The sequence below is a fragment of the Nomascus leucogenys genome, chromosome 12, assembly GCF_006542625.1.
Source record: "Nomascus leucogenys isolate Asia chromosome 12, Asia_NLE_v1, whole genome shotgun sequence".
Taxonomy (NCBI): Eukaryota; Metazoa; Chordata; class Mammalia; order Primates; family Hylobatidae; genus Nomascus; species Nomascus leucogenys.
Window position 1 is genome coordinate 12696870 of NC_044392.1, and position 20996 is coordinate 12717865.

At 45.7% G+C, this 20996-nt stretch overlaps 1 protein-coding gene and 1 pseudogene across 10 annotated transcripts in view; both read left to right on the forward strand.

Annotated features, from left to right (window-relative positions):
* The first annotated feature begins 150 nt into the window (after positions 1–150).
* Positions 151–20996, forward strand: part of ST3GAL3 (ST3 beta-galactoside alpha-2,3-sialyltransferase 3) — a 221934-nt gene continuing 201088 nt past the window's right edge. For 3 of the 10 annotated variants that reach the window (XR_004032577.1, XM_030823706.1, XM_030823710.1), the window contains exon 1: positions 151–825. The gene's annotated coding sequence lies outside the window, so the exon portion shown is untranslated. The remainder of the gene's footprint in view (positions 826–20996) is intronic. The other 7 variants (XM_030823705.1, XM_030823707.1, XM_030823708.1 and 4 more) reach the window with 5 other exon arrangements.
* Positions 10213–10306, forward strand: LOC115837742 (annotated as a pseudogene).

The window sequence follows — 20996 nt, forward strand, 5'->3', positions numbered from 1 at the left end:
CGGGCTTTGTTGAGGAATTAAGTTTTTTAAATTCCGCCCCAGGCGGATAACACCAGGGCTCCGCCGCAGGAATGAAAAAGGAGTGGGAGGGCTGCAAAGTGTACGTGACGCTTGGAGGCCCTGTGCCATGCGGGGACTAAAAATGTTCTACGAGTCTCTTAACGCTCACCCCCGTGCCCCCTTACCCACCAGGGCCCATGGAGGTCCGAGGCTTTCGGCCTCAGTGAGCGGAATGGGTGCGCTCACGACCTGGAGGGCGAGATGAGATGTCCCTCGGCGTGAAGTGGCCGTGACTACCCTTAGCACTTTGCGTTCCCCGCGCAGGCGACGAAACAGGCTCTCGAGGGGAGACAGCCGTGCGTCCTCTGGGCCGTGAAGCCGGGGGAAGAGGGTTCCTCTAGACGGCTCGATGTGCCCAGGAGAGACACCCACGCTGAACTTGCAGGCTGGGGCGCTCCACCAGCTCGAACCTCTCGCCCCGCACTCGCCGCGGCACTGGTCTCGTGGTAGGCGGGGTGGGCGGGACGGCAAATCCGCGGCTCCTGGGTCTATTGGGCTGCTCGGGGCAGTGCAGCTCCGTATTGGCCAGGCCCTCGCTCCGCCCAGCTTCCGCGAGCCCATTGGTCGCAGGCGCCCGACAGGGTCGCAGCCGCGCGCCCCGCCCGCCGCTGCGTCCCCACTATGGCGGCGCCCATGCAGCTCACCGCGTCGTGGGCGCCCGCCGGGGTACCCCGCGGCTGTCGCCGCCGCCTACGCCGTCGCCTCCGCCTTCCTGCCCCGCGTCGGGCCGGGCGCCACCTCCCCCCTGCCTCCCTCTCCGCTGTGGTAAGGGCCTGCCCAGTGCGCTTCGGGGCGCGATGGCTGACTGCGAATAACGGTCGCCGCGCTGCCCCGCCCCTCCCCCGCCGGCCGCGGGTCCCGGGCTGGGCGGGGCGCGGAGCCCGCGCGCTAGTGCCTGGGAAGGCGGGGTCGGGGCACGGCCCAGTCGTCCTTCGGGCTGGGGGCCCGGTACCTGGATGACCTCGCCTGGGTGGGGGCCGCCGCGTCTGGGGGAAAGGCCGGCCGGACGCAGGCCAGGAGGTCTGAGGTCATCTCCGTGTGAAATCCCGCAGCGCTGCGCACCTTGGCGCAGAGCACGGACACCATCATTCGGGCCCTGCTGTGGGAAGAGGGAAGAAAAGTCCAGGCAGCGCCTGAGCGGGAATCGGCAGCGTATGGGTAGCGGTTGTCATTGCTTACTGCTCTAGCGAGGGCCAGAACTGGGGTCAGTTTGATAGGCAAAGTACGCCTCTCTTGCTTCCTTTCCTTCTGGCACTTTCCCCCGTGTGTCCTCCGTGCTTTTGCTTGCAAGAGAAAATATCTTAGTGAGGGGAGCAGGTTTGGTTAGGAGAGTGTCCCATGAACATTTTGGATTCCTTTTTACAACAATGTCCATTTTTATGATTCCTCAGTAAGCCTCATTTTTGTTTGTTTCCTTCACGTATGAGGAAGGAGTGAAACCTGATAACTGAATGTAATTAATTGAGGGAGGGACCAGTGAAGGCAGCTATTACCTCAGAAAGTAAAATACTCAAACTTTTCAGTGGATGTGAATTATAGATAGCTGGACATGAAGGTAGGAAAAAACTCTTACTAGGTTACTAAAAGTAAGGTAGTCCCCATGACAAATTAGGTTGTTTCTAAGTCAGAATTATCTTGTAGAGATGATCACTGAAATGTTTGGTGTACTTTCAAGTCAACAGAGGATTAAAAGGAAGCTGGCACAGAAATTTATAACCAAATGATATTTTCAAATAATCTCTTAAGGCAATACAGCTCCTCCTATGATTAGAGATTCTTAACTCAAGGATATTTTGAGATATTAAGTGGTGAATCTCTCCATTTCACATGTCAACTGTCTAACCATGGTTTAATAATAATAAAATGTTAATGATGAAACAAGGCATTCATGTTCTCAGAGACTAACAGACTTTGTATCAATCAATGGAACGCCTCTTGAGTACATATTTTATGCAAGGCATTGACTGAGGGGGAACTCAAAACCATTTAAGATAAGAAACTTGCTCTAATGGGCCTATAATATAGTTGAGGGAATAAAGCACACACATGACAATGATAACTGTGATATGGTCTCTAGAATTCCAAGATGGTAGGTACTCTGAGAAACCGAGAAAAGGAGAAATCCATGTGTTTGAGGAAGGTTTCACAGGGAAGCTGAGACTTGAATTGGGTCATGAAGAGTGGGTAGGCCTGGCTGGATGAAGAGGAAGAAGTGAGCAGATGAGAAAGTGAGGATGACAAAGGTGCAGGGGAATCTGAGATGCTCATGGGTGGTTCTTAGCAGAAAAAGCAGGATATGAGGTTGCACAAAACGTAGGTTGATGGCATTAATCCAAGAGGTACCTTTGTCCCGTGTGGTGCAAAGAGTAAACAAGTAATAGAATTTACTTCAAAGGAAGCTGAAGCTAACTATCAGGAATACAGTAACACTTTACTTGCCATTGTCACTTTTCCTTTTTTTTTTTGAGGCAGGGTCTCCCTCTGTCACCCATGCTGGAGTGCAGTGAACATGGCTCTCTGCAGCCTTGACTTCCTGGACTCAGGCGATCCTCCTGCCTCAGCTTCCCAAGTAGCTGGGACCACAGGCAGGTGACCTGGAGAATTAAAGAAATTTTTTTTTTTTGTAGAGACAAGGTCTTGCCATGTTGCCCAGGCTGGTCTTGAACTCCTGGGCTCAAGAAATCCTCCCACCTTGGCCGGGCGCGATGGCTCATGCTTGTAATCCCAGCACTTTGGGAGGCCGAGGCGGGTGGATCACGAGGTCAGGAGATCGAGACCACGGTGAAACCCCGTCTCTACTAAAAATACAAAAAAAAATTAGCTGGGCATGGTGGTGGGCGCCTGTAGTCCCAGCTACTCGGAGAGGCTGAGGCAGGAGAATGGCGTGAACCCGGGAGGCGGAGCTTGCAGTGAGCTGAGATGGTGCCACTGCACTCCAGCCTGGGCGACAGAGACTCCGTCTCAAAAAAAAAAAAGAAATCCTCCCACCTTGAGTTCGAGACCAGCCTAGCCAACATGATGAAACCCCGTCTCTACTAAAAAAAAAAAAAATACAAAAAATTAGCCAGGCGTGGTGGCAGGCGCCTGTAATCCCAGCTGCTCGGGAGGCTGAGGCAGGAGAATCGCTTGAACCGGGGAGGCAGAGGTTGCAGTGAGCCAAGATCGCGCCACTGCACTCCAGCCTGGGCAACAAGAGTGAAACTCGGTCAAAAAAAAGAAATCCTCCACCTCAACCTCCCAAAGTGTTGGGAATATTGGCGTGAGCCACCACATCTAGCCCATTGTCGCTTTTCTGATTCACCTCAGCTACTTGGAATAACAGTTCTCTCAACCCAGAAGCTGCACCGCAAGTTTATTCTTAACTTTTCTTCTTTTTTTCTCCCCTGTGTTTTTGGTTGGGTGCCAGGTCTTGTTGACCCTACTTCCACACTGTTTCTGACATCTGCTTCTATTTTTGAGTCAGAGCCTCCCTCTGTCGCCCAGGCTGGAGTGCAGTGGCCCCATCTCAGCTCACTGCAACCTCCACCACCCGGGTTAAAGAAATTCTCCTGTCTCAGCCTCCTGAGTAGCTGGGATGACAGGCGCATGCCACCACGCCCGGCTAATTTTTGTATTTTTAATAGAGACGAGGTTTCACCATGTTGGCCAGGCTGATACTGAACTCCTGATCTCAAGTGATCTGCCCACCTTAGCCTCCCAAAGTGCTGGGATTATAGGCATGAGCCACCATACCTAGCCTGGCATCTGCTTCTTTTCACTCCTACTGTCATCACACTGATCTGGCGCCATTGGACCATTCCTGTGAATTACCACAGAAGCCCCCTAACATTTTTTTCCTTCCATCTATCGTGTATTGCCATCACTTCCAAGTTTGTCACTTCTCCATCCAGGACTTCAAATGGCTCCCCCTAATCTGTTGCGTTAGGCACAGACCAGCCTGGCATGGGCAATATGGGCAAACTGATTTCTTGCCATTCCGTTTTATTTTCCAGGTCAGTGGAACTATTTGCTCTTTGTGCTTTGCTGTTTGTGCTCTGTGTCTTTGCTCATGTTGGCTTTTTCTATCTTAAATAGTCTCCTTGACTTTAATTGTTCTTACGTATGTTTCAGGGCCATTTCATACGGAACTTCCTTTGTGAAGCTTGTCTATACTTTTTCTTCTCATCTAGATGAGATGTCTCTCTTCTTTAAGTTTAAACCACCATAACATTAGAGTCTGCCTTTTTGCGATAATTGCCTTAAATCCTGCTTCTACCCACAGTATAAGACTGAAGCTATTTCAAGACATAGACTGTCCTCTTCATCATCCAACTTTGTACATAGTAGGTACTTGGCAAATATATTTTATATTGAAAATAGCTTTGAACCAGGATGGATGCAAAGATAATTCTTTATCCAAACAAAATGTTTGTCATTAAAATCTATAAATAAAGTTGCTTATGTGAGAGAATCCCTTACTGAGAGATCGGTATTGACATAGATAGCTTGGATGAGGCTGCACTAACAAAAACCTCAAGACTTCAGTGGTGTAACAGAACAAAACTTGACTTCTCATTCGTGTGACGTGTCCAGCATGAGTGTACAGGAAACTCTTCACAGTCACTCAGGAACTGAGGCTGATAGAAACTCCATCTTAATATGACACTGCCATGACCATTTTGATTAAATGAAAAGATAGTGGCCAAGTGGTCACTGGCTTTTCAAGTTTCTGTCCCACTATGGCACATGCCACTTTCATTCCCATTTTCATTGGCCAAAGCAAGTCACATAGCCATGCCTAACTTTAAAGAAGGTTAGAGAATTTCAGTGTTAGCGTATGTCTGGGAAGCAAAGAGCCAGAAATATTTGGTGCATAGCACTAATGACTACTGCCTCATCTGTGGTATCACAGCCCATTGAAGATTAGAGGTAGCACATCAGATGGGCTGCTAGAGACAAACATTGACAGTAGCAAGAAATAATAGCTCTAACCATGCATGGGGTAATGGTAGATTCAGAGTCAGAACTCTTACAAGCACTTGTAAATGCTCACAGGCCAAGGGTGTTGATACAAGGGCAATCTGTTACATCCCAGTTATAACACAGTCATTCCTGAGGAATGTCTTTTACAAAACTATGTTACAGCATTCTTAGTAACAAATACAGCAATGGTTCTGAGATAGCAAAAAATAAAAGTTAAATTATAATCAGGGTATTCAATTTATAAGAAATCGGGAAATGTGTAATAACTTTAGGTGCATTTTCACTCAAATGGTTAAAATTTAAAAATAATCTTAGTTTAACCTTATTGGTTTAATTGAACCTAGCAAACTTGGTATTTGAGGAGGAGGTTTCACTATTGACAAACAATAGAAACAGTGCTGGTTGGAGCCCTGGTTCAGGAGACAGAAGATTTGGGTTCAGATCTTGGCTCTTCCACTATTAATAGTTGCCTGACAGTAAGCAGGAATCTTATTTTTGAGCCTAAGTTTCCTCATCAGTGAAATGCATTGGGCAGTTGTGAGAATTAAACAAGTCAGTTCATGTAAAGTGCTTTGCAGAGCACGTGGTTCACAGTAAGCACTCATGATCACCGTGCTTCTAACCAGCTGCATCAAGGTTAGAAGAAACTTGAGAAATCAGGTAAGGAGCCCTCAGAAATACAGGTAGAAGGGTTCCCCTGGATTTCCCCACCTTTTTTCTCCCTTGGACAGCATCCCTACGATCTCTTATTTTCACATTTTTCGTATTTTACGTAAGTGTGTACATTTCTGTCTCTCCTACTAGACCAGGTGCTCTCATCATTCCATAAATGTGTACTGAACATGAGCTCTGCCAGGCTCTGTGCTAGGTGGTGCCTTGATAGGTATAAAGGACATGTCCCTGGCCTCAAAGAGCCTCCAGTCTAGTAGGACCAGAAGCAAGTAAAGAATACATTATAACCAGAAGCAGAATATATTATAACAAGGGCTGTGGTTGAGGGTCTTGTGAGATCTTCTAAAAGCACACCTGATATCGTGGGGAATATGAGTAGTGGTTTTCTAGGGAAGTTCACATCCGACCTACATCTTGAAAAATCAGTAGTTATTAGCTGGGTGGATATGGGTTTAAAAGGCTTTTCACACGGGCAACAATGTGTGCTGTGGCCTAGAAGCAAAGAATGTGGCTGCATCCTAAAGACACTGGTGTGGCAGGAATATGGAGCCTGTTTGGGGAATGTGTGGGAAATGAGGCTGCAGAAATCAGTCAAGAATAGATTGTGAAGGTCTTTGTGAGTTATGAAGTTGGAGCTTTATCCTGAAGGTGATTTGGTGCCACTGAAGGATTTGAAGATAGAAAGTGACTACTTTGTCAGCTTTGCCTTTCAGGAGCATCACTGTATGGAAGAGGCAGAATAGTGAATAGCTGTTTCCCTCACGTGGGGAGTTCTGAGGTTTGCAGCCTTAGTACCATACCTCCTACACAGAAGTCATAAAGTATTTATGCAGGATGAAGGTTATAATGAGGTAAGAACTGGACGGAAGGATAGTTACGCTGCTGCAGCATGTGACGGGCATGTCTGTGTGCTTCCTAGAGCTAGCTGAGCAGCAGACCAGGATTTCAATCATAGTCTCACCAGTTTCTATTGTGTCACCTTGGATAGGCTTCAGAATCTCATGTCTTCTTGGTTTTCAAATTTGGAAAATGAGGACAAAAATTCCTACCTTGCCAGGTTGTCTGAGGATTGGAGGGAATAGATGTAAAAACCCTGGTCTTGTGCTATTAGTAGATATATACAAATAGTTTAATAATAAAACAACAGTTATAATATTTCTAATCTTTAGTATATTACCTGATTCATGGTAGGTGATCAGTAGTCTTAAATCTCACTACCTAAAGATGCCAACATTGTGGGATTTTTTTTTTTTTTTAGGTAAGTCCTCACTCTATCACCCAGGCTGGAGTGCACTGGCATGATATGATCACGATTCACTGCAGCCTCAACCTCCCCAGGCTCAGGTGGTCCTCCCACCTCAGCCTCCCAAATAGCTGGTACCACAGGCACTCACGCACCACCACGCCCAGCTAATTTTTCGTGTTTTGTGTAGAGACGTGGTTTCACCATATTGCCCACGCTGGTCTTGAGCTCCTGGGCTCAAGCGATCTGCCCAGCTCTGCCTCCCGAAGTGCTGGGTTTATACATGTGAGCCACCACGCCCAGCCACGTTGTGGTTTTATGTATGCATTTATTTTAGGTCTTTTTCTCACCATTATACTAACAAGGATATGCATTTTAAGTGATGGATGATGCTGGGCTGGAAGTGTTAGGCATAAGGGAATTACTCTGAGATCAAAAAGAGACAGTTGATAAGAATGCCATACGGGCCGGGTGCAGTAGCTCATACATGTGATCCCAGCACTTTGGGAGGCCGAGGTGGGCGGATTATCTGAGGTTAGGAGTTCGAGGCCAGCCTGGCCAATGTGTTGAAACCCCGTCTCTATTAAAAATACAAAAAGTAGGCCGGGCGCGGTGGCTCACGCTTGTAATCCCAGCACTTTGGGAGGCCGAGGCAGGCGGATCACGAGGTCAGGAGATCGAGACCACGGTGAAACCCCGTCTCTACAAAAAAATACAAAAAATTAGCCGGGCGTGGTGGCGGGCGCCTGTAGTCCCAGCTACTCGGAGAGGCTGAGGCAGGAGAATGGCGTGAACCCGGGAGGCGGAGCTTGCAGTGAGCCGAGATCGCGCCACTGCACTCCAGCCTGGGCGACAGAGCGAGACTCCGTCTCAAAAAAAAAAAAAAAAAAAAACCAACAAACAAAAAAAACAAAAAGTAGCCGGACATGGTGGCCCGCGCCTGTAATCCCAGCTACTCAGGAGGCTGAGGCAGGAGAATCGCTTGAACCCGGGAGGCAGAGGTTGCAGTGAGCCGAGATCGTGCCACTGCACCCCAGCCTGGGTGACAAGAGAGCGAAACTCCATCTCAAAAAAAAAAAAAAAAAAAAAAACCGTACAAATTTAAACATTGTTGCCGGGCGCGGTGACTCATGCCTGTAATCCTAGCACTTTGGGAGGCTGAGGTGGGCGGATTGCCTGAGTTCAGGAGTTCGAGAACAGCCTGGGCAACACGGTGAAACCCTGTCTCTACTAAAATACAAAAAAAAAAAAAAAATTAGCTGGGCATGGCAGCGTGCACCTGTAGTCCCAGCTACTCTGGAGGCTGAGGCAGGAGAATTGCTTGAACCTGGGAGGCGGAGGTTGCAGTGAGCCGAGATCACGCCACTGCATTCCACCCTGGGCGACAGAGCAAGACTCCATCTCCAAAAATAAAAGATTTAAACACTGTTTAAATGCCAACAGTTTATATGGCATTTAGCTATTCCCAGCCCTGGCTCAGAGGTGACACAAGTGTGTGTGACCATAATATACTCACCAGATGGGGTTGCTAAACCATACACACTTCTCCTCGGCCTGTCATTGCTGACTTCTTCCCCCTGAAATTTTGCTCCTCCTCAGTCATCTTCTGATGATTTTTTTAAAGATGATAATGGAAGTTTAATTCATATTTATTTTCCATTAGATTCTTTATCTGATCATCCTGGCTTGACATGAGTTCCTCCTCTCTGAACTCCTGTAGAACTTAATTTATGTTACTCTGATGAAATGTCATCTACTGCCTTGGCCCATTATTTGTCTATATATCATAAATTTCCTCTTCCTTGATGTCAGTTTTTCTTGCAAAGTAACTGAAAGGTGGCATGTTTATGTATTTTTAACACAGCTTAAAAACTCACTGAACCCTTTTGTTTGGAATATGTTAAATCAGGAAATTCTGTTACTGAGGATTTAAAGTATGTAGCAGTTGTTCTCTTCGTCTCAGGATTCCCTTAAAGTTTAAAAATTATTGAATATTCCCAAATAACTTTCATGTTTGTGAGTATTGTCTGTCGATATTTAATGTTTTAAAAATCACTGAGTACAAAAAAAAATGATAAAAAATATTCATGGCTGGGCGCAGTGGCTCACGCCTATAATCCCAGCACTTTGGGAGGCTGAAGTAGGGGGATCACTTGAGCTCAGGAGTTTGAGACCAGCCTGGGCAACATAGTGAAACCCCATATCTACCAAAAATACAAAAAAATTAGCCAGGCGTGGTAGCACATGCCTCTGGTACCCCCTACTTGGGAGGCTGAGGTGGGAGGATTGCCTGAGCCTGGGAGGCAGAGGTTGCAGTGAGCCGAGATCATGCCACTACACTCCAGCCTGGGGGACAGAGTGAGACTCTGTCTAAAAAAAAAAAAAAAAAAAAGTTCAGCCTGGGTAACATAGTGAGACTACATCTCTTCAAAAAATTAAAAAATTAGCCAAGCATGGTGGCACATCCCTGTAGCCCCAGCTACTAGGGAGGCTGACAGCAGGATTGCTTGAGCCTAGGAGGTTGAGGCTGCACTAAGCTGTGATCATGGTACTGCACTTCAGCATGGGTGACAGAGTGAGACCCTGTCTCAAAAATCACAATAACCCACAAGCATGCATACTGTTAACTGTGAGAAGAATCGTGGTCACCTCATCATGTTATGTAACCTCTAGAAAACTGCTGGACCCTCATAAGAGAACAAGAGTGAACAAGGCAAAGAATGTCTTAGAATTACTGTGAAAATAGTTCTAAACTCGTGGACCCCCTAAAAGGGTCTTGGGGACCCTTGAGGGTCCTTGGACTACACTTTGAGAACTGCTGGTATATAGATACGAGTTTTTGTGTGACTTTTATATTCTTTTGGTAACAACATAAGGATGGAAACATTAAAAACGTCTGTTCAAAACGCACTCAACAGTTTTCTTTAAAAAACAGCTAGTTTCTAGCCTCTGATAATATTAATGGCAAAAACCACAATTACTTTTGCACCAACCAAAATAGATGTTTGTCTTGGAAGGGCAGCTGTGTCTATTTTTGGAGTATCTGCTAGGTGCCATACTGCTTACATTTGCCATCCCAGGAAAGGTCACCAAACTGAGAACAACAACATTTTTGTAGAAGAAAAATATTTAACTGCTCTTTAAGTTCTAGAATTCTTATAAGCACTTGGTGACATGATAACTGGAAAACTTTTTCATGGTGCAGGTTTCAGAGTTTCTCGCTGTCTCATTGTCAAGTTTAGTTATGATCCTATTTAAAAGATCCTATTACGGGCTTGCTTTGGCAGCACATATACTAAAATTGGAACGATACAGAGAAGATTAGGATGACACACAAATTTATGAAGTGTTCCATAAAAAGATCTTTTTAACATCCAATTTTTACGGAACTAACCATATTGATGTCATCTGTACTGCATGAACCGTACTACATTAGGACGTGAATGAGTGAATGGTGGTACCACACGCTCTACGCTGTGGAATTTTCACACTTCCTGAGGAGTCTTCCTGAACCTCATGTGCCACAGACATCTGATTTAGGGACTGCGTGAGGAGGCCAGTGTCCATGAAATTAAATACCAGAGAAGTTTATAAATAAGAGGTGTGGTATTTTTCTTCTAATACCCGGCTGAATCACTTTGAGTGCCCTTCGAGGTATACATCCCGTACATTCCCTCTTTGAGGGCAAATGGCCTGGGCTGTTATAATGGCCTCTTCTTGCTCTGTGCTTAGCCTTCTCCAGTCTGTTCTCCATATTGCTACACGAGCAGCCTTTCTAAAACGTAGATTTATGTCATTTGTCTGTGTACGTGGTTCCTCATTGCCAATGGGATAAATTGCAGACTCCTTAGCGTGGCTTATAATCCCTCTCCTGCCCTTCTGCTTCAGCTTCCCAGAGTCAGTTTAATTCAGGCAATGCCTCTGAAGCTTTTCCTGAGCCTCTTAGATAATTATTAATTGCCATAATCTCATAACATTTGTTATTTGTTTATTCCATAACTGCACGCATCACCCTGCTCCTCGAGGGCAGGCACCACTCCCTGTGTGTCCACTGCTTTACTCAGGTGTGTAATAATGGCTTTTGCTGGGACTGATAAGATGGCATAGCTGCTAGCATAGTTCCAGCATAGTTACTTTGCAATAGTCCAGCATAGTTTTTCTAAAATATGTCTTTCCTTTCTAAAAAAATATATGAGCAGATAAACAATATGGAACTACTGCATAGGCCTAAAACATGTAAAGTCTCAGAAATAGTAGCAAGGAAAGGGAACATTTATATTTTCTTTTTCTTTTTTTTTTTTTCGAAATGGGGCCTTGCTCTGTTGCTTAGGCTGGAGTGCAGGGGTGCAGTTACGGCTACTGCAGCCTTGACCTCCTGGGCTCAAGTGATCCTCCCACCTTAGCCTCCTGAATTGCTGGGATTACAGGTGCACACCACCATGCCCTGGTAATTTTTTTTTCTTTTGTATTTTTTTGTAGAGATGGGGTTTTGCCATGTTGTCCAGGCTGGTCTCAAACTCCTGAACTCAAGTGAGTTAGCCTCCCAAAGTATTGGGATTACAGGCGTGAGCCACCGTGCCCGGCCTATATTTTCTAATGATGTATTTTACACATACAAGAACAGAACAAATAGTTATACCTATCATTAATTTTTTTTTTAAATGAGATGGAGTTTCACTCTTGTTGCCCAGGCTGGAGTGCAATGGCACGACCTTGGCTTACTGCAACCTCCACCTCCCGGGTTCAAGTGATTCTCCTGCCTCAGCCTCCCGAGTAGCTGGGGTTACAGGCATGTGCCACCACTCTCGGCTAATGTTTGTATTTTTAGTAGAGACAGGGTTTCTCCATGTTGCTCAGGCTGGTCTTGAACTCTGGACCTCAGGTGATCCACCCACCTCGGCCTCCCAAAGTGTTGGGATTAGAGGCGTGAGCCACCATGCCTGGCCCTATCATTAAATCTTTTTTTTTTTTTTTTTTTTTTGAGATGGAGTCTCACTCTGTCGCCCAGGCTAGAGTGCAGTGGTGCGATCTCGGCTAACTGCAAGCTACCCCTCCTGGGTTCAGGCCATTCTCCTGCCTCAGCCTCCTGAGTAGCTGGGACTATAGGTGCCCGCCACCATGCCCGGCTAATTTTTTGTATTTTTAGTAGAGATGGGGTTTCACTGTGTTAGCCAGGATGGTCTCGATCTCCCGACCTCGTGATCTGCCTGCCTCGGCCTCTCAAAGTGCTGGGACACAGGCGTGAGCCACCGCGCCCATCTATCATTAAATCTTAATATGCCATCTTGCTTGAGTTTTTTTTTATTTTTTAAATAAAGAGAACATTACATTTTTACTGAAAGGCTTCCTAATGTGTTTTTCCCTTCTTTTCCCTCCTTCAACAGAAAAAAGCCACTGTTTGAGTTAAAGATGTTTAAAGTTCCCATACGTGTTTTTATCCTTCTGCTACATCTTTTTTTTTTTTTTTTTTTAGGATGGAGTCTCACTCTGTCACCCAGGCTGGAGTGCAGTGGAGTGATCTTGGCTCACTGCAACCTCCACCTCCCAGGTTCACATGATTCTCCTGCCCCAGCCTCCCAAGTAGCTGAGATTACAGGGGCCCACCACCACGCTTGGTTAATTTTTGTATTTTTAGTAGAGACTAGGTTTCACCATGTTGGCCAGGCTGGTCTCAAACCCCCTGACATCAGGTGCTCTGCCTGCCTTGGCCTCCCAAAGTGTTGGGATTACAGGCGTGAGCCACCACACCAGGCCTCTTACCTACTTCTAAAGGGAGTACCTGGCCAATGACAAAGTATTTTTCAGCTTTATTCTTCTGTTCTCTGTTTTTAAAACCATTGTAGGTCATCTGATTTCTACTCAGGAAGTCACTGACTACTCATCTTGCAGGAGTCTGGATCCAATTAAAAGAGATAAATCACATGGTAATTTGAATAGATAAGGTTTAATGTAAGAATTACTTAACTATTACAGAGAATTGGAGTAATGCAAGACTGGCTAATAAGAAGTAAAGAAATAAGCACACAGAAAGATGGTTAACATCATCAGCCTTCAGGGGAGTGCAGATCAAAACTACCATGAGATGCTACCTCACACTCTATGGTGGCTGGAATCAAAACAGCAGATAAGAATAAGTGGTGGCTTGGGGCCAGGCACGGTGGCTCATGCTGGTAATCCTAGCACTTTGGGAGGCCAAGATGAGTGGATTGCCTGAGCTCAGGAGTTCGAGACCAGCCTGGGCAACATGGTGAAACCTCGTCTCTACTAAAATACAAAAACAAATCAGCCGAGTGTGGTGGTGGCTGCCTGTAATCCCAGCTACATGGGAGGCTGAGGCACGAGAATTGCTTGAACCTGGGAGGGTGAAGTTGCACTGAGCCAAGACCATGCCACTACACTCCAGCCTGGGCAACAAAGTGAAACTTGTCTCAAAAAAAAAAAAAAATAAGCAGTGGCTTGGGAGGCTGAGGTGGGCAGATCACTTGAGGTCAGGAGTTTCGACACCAGCCTGGCCAACATGGCGAAAGCCCGTCTCTACTGAAATTACAAAAATTAGCCAGGTATGGTGGCATATGCCTGTAATCCCAGCTACTCTGGAGGGTGAGGCAGGAGAATCACTTGAAACTGAGAGGTGGAGGTTTCAGTGAGCCGAGATCACGCCACTGCATTCCAGCCTGAGTGACAGAGCAAGACTCTGTCTCAAAAAAAAAAAAAAAAAAAAAAAGAATAAGCAGTGGCTTACACCTATAATCCCACCACTTTGGGATTTGAAGTGGGAGGATTACTTGAGCCCAGGAGTTAGAGACCATCCTGTGCAACACAGTGAGACCCCATCTTTACAAAAAATAGAATAATTAGTCAGGCATGTAGTCCCAGCTGCTCAGGAAGCTGAGGCAGGAAGATTGCTTGAGCCTAGGAGGCTGCAGCTGCACTGAGCTGAGGTCATGACACTGCACTCCAGCCTGGGTCACAGAGTGATACCCTGTCTCTTAAAGAAAAAAATAATAAGTGTTAGAGCTGGTGATGTGGAGAAATTGGAATGCTCATTTGCTGCTGGTGGGAATGTAAAATGTGTAGCCACTTTGGAAACACGCTGTCATTTCTTCAAGCAGTTAAACAGAATTACCATACAACCAGTAGATGTCATTCTAGGTGTCCTAGTCCATTTTGTGTTACTATAACAATAGCTGAGACTGGGTAATTTATAAAAAATAGATTTATTTCTTACAGTTTTGGAGGCTGGGTAGTCCAAGATCAAGGGGCTGGCATGTGGTGAGGGCCTCCTTGCTGTATCATCTCATGGCAGGACCTGGAAGGGCAAGAGAGAGTGAGGGAGAGAGAGAAAGAGACTGAACTCACAGCCTCAAGCCCTTTTATAATTGACATTAATCCGGTCATCAGGGTGGAGCCCTCATGACCTAAATACCTCTCATTAGGCTGCACCTCCCAGCACTGTTGTATTGGAGATTAAGTTTCCAACACATGCTTTTTTGGGGGACATGTTCAAACCACAGCTCTAGTTACATACCCACTTCCACTCTTAGGTGTATGCCCAAGAGTATGTCCATACAAAAATGTATATGTGAATGTTCATAGCAGCGTTATTCAGCCAAAAAGTAGAAACAACCCAAATGTCTTGCCAGCTGATGAATGGATAAATAAAATATGGTATATTCCTAGATTGAAATAGTATTCAGCAATAAAAACAATGAAGTACTGGGCCAGGCATAGTGGCTCATGCCTATAATTCTGGCACTTTGGGAGGCTGAAGCAGGAGGATTACTTGAGGCCAGGAGTTCAAGACTAGTCTGGGAAACATAGTGAGACCTCGTCTCTACAAAAGTAAAAAATTAGCCAGGCGTGGTAGTGCATACCTGTAGTTTCAGTTACTTGGGAGGTTGAGGTGGGAGGATCATTTGAGCCCAATAGTTGGAGGCTGCAGTGTGCCATGATCGTACCACTGCACTCTAGCCTGTGCAACAGAGCAAGACCCTGTCTCTTAAAAAAAAAAAAAAAAGAAGAAATGAAGTACCTATCATTAAATCTTTTTTTTTTTTTTTTTAATGAGACGGAGTTTCCCTCTTGTTGCCCAGGCTGGAGTGCAATGGCATGACCTTGGCTTACTGCAACCTCCACCCACCAGGTTCAAGTTATTCTCCTGCCTCAGCCTCCCGAGTAGCTGGGATTACAGGCATGTGCCACCATGCCCAGCTAATTTTGTAGTTTTAGTAGAGACGGGGTTTCTCCGTGTTGGTCAGGCTGGTCTTGAACTCCCAACCTCAGGTGATCCGCCCGCCTCAGCCTCCCAAAGTGCTGGGATTACAGGCATGAGCCACTGTGCCTGGCTCTTTTTTTGTTTTGTTTTGAGACAGAGTTTTGCTCTTGTCCAGGCTGGAGTGCAATGGTGTGACCTCGGCTCGCTGCCACCTCCGCCTCCTGGGTTCAAGCGATTCTCCTGCCTCAGCCTTCTGAGTAGCTGAGATTACAGGCATGTGCCACTGCGCCTGACTGATTTTGTACTTTTAGTAGAAACACGGTTTCACCATGTTGGTCAGGCTGGTCTTGAACTCCTGACCTAAGGTGATCCACCTGCCTTGGCTTCCCAAAGTGCTGGGCTTACAGGCGTGAGCCACATGCCCGGCCCTCTTATGTATTTCTTTTCAAGCACACTGTAACTGATTGAATAATCAGTTAGTCAACAGACAGTTTTTGAGCACCTACCAGGGATAAAATGGTGAACAAAATAGACATGTTCCTTGCCTGGATCAGCCAGAATATAAATATTAAATTATTGTAGATACTTAGAAAATTATAAGTGCACAATGTAATGGGATAGGGATATATAGGTATGGTAGGACTATATGACAGGGAGACCTAACCTAAAGCCTGGAGACAGGTAATGCTTCCCTAAAGAATTAAGGTTTTAGCTGAGACGTAAAAGGTAAGTAAGAGTTGGCTAGATGAAGTGGTGGGGTCAGGAGGGCTTCAGCCTGACATTGGGAGGTAAATAAAGCGGTGGGTCAGAAGGGCTTCAGCCTGACATTGGAAGGGCATGATAAGTTGAAAACACTGAGAGAAGCTCCATGTTGCAGGCTCATAAAAAGATGAGGTGGCAAGAGATGTGGAGGAGAGCTGGGAAGGGGCCAGATGTCTAGGCTTTGTTTAAGGAGTCTGAGACTTTACCCTAAAGAAAATGGGAAATGTATGAAGTTTAAGCCTGGGAGTGAAATAATCCTATCACATTGGCTGCTGTGTGGAGAATGAATTGGGCAAGGGCAAGAATGGATGTAGGAGGCTTACTAGGCTATTGTAGTAGTCCATGCAAAAGGTTATGGCGACTTGAATTAGGATGGTGGCAGTGAAGAGGGAGGGATGTGTGGCTTCAGGAAGTATTTAGGGATAAAATTTGTAGGACTTGATTGATGATGTGTGCAGGATGAGAGTGAAGAGGAGTCTAGTGTCAAGGCTAATTTCCAGGTTTCTTACAGAAGCACCTGTGAAAGGGTTGACTTTGATTGAGATAGTAGATGCTGGAGGAAGAGGAATTCCTCAGGGTGAAACATCTAGTTGATGAGGTGTAGCAAGAAGTTACATACTTGGACTTGGAACTCAGAAGGGATATCTACGCTGAATATGTAAAATTTGGGATAGTGACATAGTTTGGATATTTGTTCTCTCCAAATTTAATGTTGAAATTTGATCCCCAGTGTTGGAGGTAGAGCCTAGTGAGAGGTCTTTGGGTCATGGGAGCGGATCCCTCATAAACTGCTTGGTGCAGTCTCTGCATAATGAGTGACTTTTCCCTCAGAGCTGGTTATTTAAAAGAGGCGGCCGGGTGCGGTGGCTCACGCTTGTAATCCCAGCACTTTGGGAGGCCGAGGCGGGCGGATCACGAGGTCAGGAGATCGAGACCACGGTGAAACCCCGTCTCTACTAAAAATACAAAAAATTAGCCGGGCGTGGTGGCGGGCGCCTGTAGTCCCAGCTACTCGGAGAGGCTGAGGCAGGAGAATGGCGTGAACCTGGGAGGCGGAGCTTGCAGTGAGCCAAGATTGCGCCACTGCATTCCAGCCTGGGCGACAGAGCGAGACTCCGTCTCAAAAAAAAAAATAAAAATAAAAAAAATAAAAGAGGGTGGCAACCCTCCCCTCTCTCTCTTCTCTCCTTTTTTTTTGAGATGGAGTCTCGTTCTATCGCCCAGGCTGGAGTGCAGTGGCATGAACTGGGCTCACTGTAACCTCAGCCTCGCAGATTCAAGTGATTCTTCTGCCTCAGCCTCCTGAGTAGCTGGGATTACAGGCATGCACCACCACACCCAGCTAAGTTTTGTATTTTTAGTAGAGACGGGAGTTCACCATGTTGGCCAGACTGGTCTCAAACTCCTGACCTCAGGTGATCCACCTGCCTCAGCCTCCCAAAGTGCTGGAATTACAGGCGTGAGCCACCACGCCCAGCCTTCCCTCCTCTCTTGGCATGTGATGTCTGCTCCCTTTCCCCTTCTGCCATGAACGGAAGTACCCTGAAGCTCTCATCAGAAGTGGATGCTGGTGCCTTGCTTCTTATACAGCCTACAGAACTGTGAGCCAAATAAACTCTTTTCTTTAGAAATTACCCAGTCTCAGGTATTTCTTTTTTCTTTTTTTATATCAGTCGCAAGTATTTCTTTTTTCTTTTTTTTTAGACAGAGTCCTACTCTGTTGCCCAGGATGGAGTGCAGTGGCATGATCTCAGCTCACTGCAACCTCTGCCTCCTGGGTTCAAGTGATTCTTCTGTCTCAGCTTCCCGAGTATTTGGGTTTACAGGCACACATCACCATGCCTGGCTAATTTTTGTATTTTTAGTAGAGATGAGGTTTCACCATGTTGGCCAGGCTGGTCTCGAACTCCTGACCTCAGGTGATCTGCCCGCCTCGGCCTCCCAAAGTGCTGGGATTACAGGCGTGAGCCACCGTGTCCAGCCTCAGGTATTTCTTTATAGCAAAGTAAATGGACTAAGAGTCAGCATAATGGTGGTAAATGAAGTCACAGAAGAGGATGACATTGCTTTGGGGATATCTGCAGAATGAGAATGTGAGAAAGCCTAAGACAGCACCCTGAGCTGCTCTCTATATTTAAAATTGTTGTGTGTGTATGTATATATATGTATGCATATATATATGCATTCAAATTATACCTTTAGAATGTATTACTTTTTGGAATGTGTACAAATTATATTGTGTCTAGAGTTGGGGAATATAATTGGAAATATATTTTATTTATTTATTTATTTATTTTTTGAGATAGGGTCTCACTCTGTTTCCCAGTCTGGATTGCAGTGGTGCAATCTCAGCTAACTGCAACGTCTGCCTCCCATGCTCAAGTGATCTTCCTGCTTCAGCCCCATGAGTAGCTGGGACTACAGGCCCTCACCACCACACCTGGCTATTTTCATTTTTTTTTATTTTGTAGAGATGGGGTTTCGCCATGTTGCCCAGGCTGGTCTCAAACTCCTGAGCTCATGCCATCTGCCTTCCTCAGCCTCCCAAAGTGCTGGGATTACAGGCTATTTTATTTTTAAACAAACTCTTCTTGAGTGTTACTATACTTGAGGCACTATGTTGATAAATGTTAGTGATTTAACAGACCTGAATTATAGGTTCTTTTTTCAAATTGTATGCTAATTATCTGCAGAGACAGAAAAAGAGACAAGATGTTTTCTAAATGCTATGATAGAGATGAGCATGGGATGTTATGGAGCACAGTCATGGTGTAGGACTGTGATTAAGGAAAGCTTCCTGAAGGAGCTAACACTTGAACACAGTCCTAAAAGATGAGTGGCAAAGAAGACAGAGAAAGGCTCTTACCACCTCTCACAGTTTCAGGGGCTGTATAAGGTCAAATTGCGGGAGGACTGTAAGGTGTCCAGTGGATTTGGCACTTAAGAGGTCAGTGGTAAACTCATTTACCACAGTGACAGGTGGGATTAGAAGCCAGATCGGATCACAGAGTTGAAGAATTAATGAGAAGAGAGAAGTCAGAAGTCCTCTAAGGTGGGGCCTGAGTTTCTGTGTTTCAGTGTCCTCGCTGCCATGTGTAATCCCTAGCACATAGTGTTTGTCCTGTTAGCTTTGGACGGAAGAGAGCCACTTCCCTCTCTGGGATAAGATGCATGTGTGTGGAGAGGATGAGTCCAGATCGCTGTGCTCCATCTGCATTCTAGAGGGAGCATCTGCAACTCTTTACCTGCATGCTTTTTTCTTTTTTCTTTTCTTTCTTTTTCTGTGAGATGGAGTTTCACTCTTGTTGCTCAGGCTGCAGTGCAGTGGTGCAATCTTGTCTTACTAAAACCTCTGCCTCCCAGGTTCAAGCTATTCTCCTGCCTCAGCCTCCCAAGTAGCTGGGATTATAGGCATGTGCCACCACGCCCAGCTAATTTTGTATTTTAGTGGAGACGGGGTTTTACCATGTTGGTCAGGCTGGTCTTGAACTGACCTCAGGTGATCCACCCACCTCGGCCTCTCAAAGTACTAGGATTATGGCATGAGCCACTCCGCCTGGCCTGCATGCTTTTTTCTGACCATACAGGGAGGCCAAGTGCAGTCCCACAGCCAGAATTCTGTCTTAATCTACTTCTAGCATTTTTATTTTTTATTTATCTTTTTCTGTCTCTCATGGTTGAGTGCCTGATACTCTTATTTAATTTAATTAATTAATTAATTTTTTTGAGACAGTGTCTCACTCTGTCACCCAGACTGGAGTGTAGTGGCATGGTCTCAGTTCACTGCAGCCTCCACTTCCCAGTCTTAAGTGATCCTCCCACCTCAGCCTCCTGAGTTGCTGGGACTACAGGCACGCACCACTATGCCTAGCTAATTTTTGTATTTTTTGTAGAGACGGTTTCACCATGTTGCGCAGGCTAATGTCGAACTCCTAGGGTCAAGTGATGTGCCTGCCTTAGCTTCCCAAAGTGCTGGGATTATAGGCGTGAGCCATTGCACCCGGCCGTATGTTTTATTTTTCTCATTTAGTACGATACCAAAAACATTTCTCTATACCATTAAAAAAATTTTTTAAGTTTATGCAGCCATTTTAAGTGGCTGCATAAACTCTCATTTAGATGTTTATTTGAACATTTAGTTTAAAATTCTTTTCACTTTTAACTGTTCATTTTGAAATAATTTCTCATTTACAAAAGAGTTGTAGAAATATTACAAAGAACTCCCATATATCCCCTTCAGCTAGCTTATTGTGATGTCTGTCAGGTTTCTCAACTGCAAAGTTACTCTGTTCCCCTCTGTTAATAATTAGTGAGGAAATAGTTTAAAACTATTTTATATCTTATTTCTTATTTGTTTGTTTATAAGAGACAGGGTCTTGCTCTGTCACTCAGGCTGGAGTGCAGTGGCATGATCTTAGCTCATTGCAGCCTCTAACTCCTGGGCTCAAGCAATCCTCCCTCCTCAGCCTCCCAAGTAGCTGGGACTACAGGCACATGCCACTACGCCTAGCTAATCTTAAAATTTTTTCTAGAGATGGAATTTTGCTGTGTTGCCCAGGCTGGTCTTGAACTCTTGGCCTCATGTGATCCCCCTACTTTGGTCTCCCAAAGTGCTAGTATTACAGGCATGGGCTACTGTGCCTGGCCTATATCCCATTTCTTTTTCTTTTCTTGAGACAGAGTCTTGTTCTCTTGTCCGGGCTGGAGTGCAGTGGCACGATTTGGCTCACTGCAACCTCCGCCTCCCGAGTTCAAGCAATTCTTCTGCCTCAGCCACACAAGTAGCTGAGATTACAGGTGCGTGCCACCATGCCTGGCTAATTTTTGTATTTTTAGTAATATGGGGTTTCCCCATGTTGGCCAGGCTGGTCTCGAACTCCTGACCTCAAGTGATCTGCCTGCCTCGGCCTCCCAAAGTGCTGGGATTACAGGCCTGAACCACTGTGTCTGGCCCTGTATCCCATTTCTTGTAAAACTTGTACACATTAATTTTAGCATCCATTGATGTTTCTTAGGTGAATTATTACTATAATGGTTCCTAAATGGTGATTTTCTAATTACATTATTCCTTCTATTTTCATC